The following is a 3,436-nucleotide window of genomic DNA, read 5'->3' on the forward strand; positions in this document are numbered from 1 at the left end:
AAGAGCCTGTACAAGTATTAGACAGGTCTCTGCCAGGCAAAAACTGCCCTTTTTTCCAGTCAAGGTTTTCTCTGCTGATTTATGTACTTTGGAACATATTCTTTCAAATAAGCTTCTGGGCCACCCTGAATTTTGCCGCAAATCCAATATGGCTGCCCCAGATATTTCAATGCACTGCAAACTTTTTTCAGGTGCATTTTACACCCCATAAATGTATTACCAACAGATAGAAACATGTCACTAAACTACCAGAATAACCTTTTATTTCTATTCTGTGACGTTTCCTTGATGTCAAAATGATGCCATAGCAATGCGATAGGCCCCATAATTTCAAATTTTATCAAACTTTTTTATTTTGAATGAATTAAAATGGGATAAAAATGTGGTATTCTAATCGCTGGTCCATAAATTTTCAATGACAGCAAAATGACATCATATTAGGTACAGCGACCTCTCCTCGCTGTGCCATACTAGATTTCAATGTTAGAGAAGCTATTTGGGATTAGTCCAACAAAATACACGAATTGAAATGTATTTCTATCCCCTCTCAATGATCCCAGATGCTTAGTTATTGTTTTAAAAAGTCACAGTTCTAAAAGCACAGAAGCTTTTCAATTCTCAGTCACTAAGGTCTATATCTCTGTCTTCACTCTCGAAGTCAGAATCAAGTCCGCAGTTATCTGAAGAACATTCTTCCATGTCATCATCAGTTTCAGAACTTTCTCCATCTCCTTCATATTCCTCGTCACTTCCTAATTCTTCAGCTGTTTCCTTGGCACCATCTCCTATAAAAGAATGAGCAAAATTTTATCCAGAATTCAGAAATAGGAAATCAAATAAAAAGTAACATTTTGATCAAATGGACACTTCTGAATTACTTACCATGGATTGTGACGTCCCTCAAACGCTTGAGCAACAGAACCATCAGCAATGGCTCCAGAATCTACCCACCAGTCCTTAAAACCAAGACATCCATACTTCTTGATGAGAATTTTCAGGTTAACCAAAATGGTGTGGAATCCTCCCATGAGTGGTATGATTTTGTCGTACCTCTCCTGATTTAGCCATGAAATGATCAACATTTTGCTGTTAATTGCCTCATCTGCATGTGCAAAAATATAGTCCAATTCAAGATCGTCTGCTATCTGTTCGATCATGTCCATGTACCATTTAATCACATTGTCTGCTGGAGGCAAAGGAATGACAGGAAGATGCTCCAACTTGCACTTAGTAGTGGAGCAGTCAGTCACAGTTTTCATGAATGAAGTCCAAGAACCTACAGGCCCTAGCACATCTTTATCAACCTCTGGAAATAATTATTCAAGGCAATCATCACCCACTGTACCAACAATAACCCACGCAATATTTCGTTGCAAAGCATCAGCTAGAAGTTTTAAATCTCTGTAGTCATCATTGAAGTCAGGAAACGACGGAGGGGGTGCTCTCTTCTTTGGGATTTTGAATGTTCCATAATCTGGCTCCTCTTGGTCAATTAGACTGGACTGTTCCTGTTTGGAGGCAGTACCGGTCGGGGTATCATCTGCTCGGACAGCCTGGAATATTGTACCAGTTGTATGGTGGGTGGTTTGAGCTCCTGTTAGAGTCTGTTGTTTCCCGTCAGAGTTATCAAAAGTTATATGCACACTTTGCCCTGCGGTAAAACCTGGAGGAAGCATCCTCTTATGCTCCATCGAGATGAACTTTGCCCAGATGTTATTGATATCATGAACATCCGTGTACGATACCCCAATTCCACATCGGTTTCGGAGTTGAGTGGCTTCCTTGCTGCCTGTTATCCTGTGAATGGTTAAACTCATAGCAACTCCAATTGGAGAATACTCACCATTGACCAGTTTCTCCCAACTTTCAGCTCTGGCCAAAATTTTCTCGCCTTTAACCCTAGAGGCAGTGGCATATCCAAATGTGTTTGTTGACCTCCTGGGATTGATTGACCAAGCAATGGCATTGTAAATACAGTGGAGTGGTCTGTGACTATCAAGTAGAGTAAACAGTTCGTCTGGTTGTAACGGCCATTTTACAGCCTGCCTCTGCGAAAGTTTTCGACGAATTAGCCTAGCAAATGCCTTGGTCAGATCAGATTCACGAAGTCCATTTCCTTGTAATGTAGCCGTAGAGTACGAAAGTGGATTGACCGCACTAGAGTGGACGACCAGCCGGTTTCCCAGCAAGTGAAAGTCAATGGCATCTCCAAATCTCTCAGTCAGGCATTTTTTCAAAGTATAGGCTTTTGAAATCGGAGGGTCCCTAACATTATATTCTTCACTCATCTCCTTTATATCATCAGTTAACTCTGTCAGAAAATAGGCATTCAGATCCTTGATGACCATGCGTTGGAACAGTTTGAAAAAGCCATCCATGACCTCTGAAACGAATCCATCCTCCTCTGCTGGAAGCTTCCACTCATAAGTGTAAGTAAACTTATCATAGCAAGTCTTATGATAATACACATCCACTGCAAAAACGTCATAGGACGCACCACTAAGAATTACATCAATTCTTTTTGCGGCAGCATGCAACTTGTCAGTTTCATCATTTATTTTCACATCCCTAGCTTGCAGGATTTTTGATACTGCATTTTTCTCAGAACATCGGCCTAGACCACCACCATTGAAGGGTTTGCTGTCATCTGCTGTTTGCACATTGCAGATAAAACAGATTTTCTTCGTTGGAAGGGACCCTCTCCGTATCCTGTACGGGGGACTAGCAACATCTTCATTGGACTCATGCGAACCAGTTGTCCCTGAACTCGACGGCAGTAGTTTTTTGGACTGGGCTTCCTTTCGGGTGATTCTGCAGTTCTCATGAACATAGACATCCTGGCCTGCGGTAGAAAGACGCTGTGCAGCAGACAGGAATTCAACATAGGGTGCCTGAGTACATAAACTCTGGTCAATTTTTACCCATCTTTCTGCCAGTGCTCGAATAGACTGCAATCCATCCTGAGTTAACTTTGGAGATGGCTCACCTTCGTCGATACGTTCATTACACAGACAACACAAATGCAATTCATCACTCTCTAAACACAAAATTGGTGTAGATGTCATTGTGCAACAGTTTACACCTGTTCAAAAGCTGACATTGTCTTTATCTGTAGTCAAATGTGGATTCGCTGAACCTTCTCAGGAATCCTGGAATCTTTACTGCCTGTCCTGATGTTAAGGATTCTAAAATAAAAGGGAAGCTGAGGAAATATTACCATGGAGAGAGGGAAATACATAAATCACTTGACACCTTTTTATTCAGTAGAAAATAGTAAATCCAAAGTGACTTAGACTGGTGATTTGATATTATTGGTTATAGAATAAAATGTTTGATAAAATTTCAAATTATGGGGGCTATCGCATTGCTATGACATCATTTCGACGTCAAGGAGATGTCACAGAATATAAATAAAGGGTTATTCTGGTAGTTTAGT

The 3,436-nt window shown here is 40.8% G+C and overlaps 1 pseudogene; it reads right to left on the reverse strand.

Moving 5' to 3' along the window:
- Window positions 1-461: 461 nt before the first annotated feature.
- Window positions 462-3,065, reverse strand: LOC147032600 (uncharacterized; annotated as a pseudogene).
- Window positions 3,066-3,436: the final 371 nt, after the last annotated feature.

Source organism: Eptatretus burgeri, chromosome 2 (genome assembly GCF_056783735.1).
Source record: "Eptatretus burgeri isolate ZD-2024b chromosome 2, Ebu_testis_v1, whole genome shotgun sequence".
Lineage (NCBI taxonomy): Eukaryota > Metazoa > Chordata > Myxini > Myxiniformes > Myxinidae > Eptatretus > Eptatretus burgeri.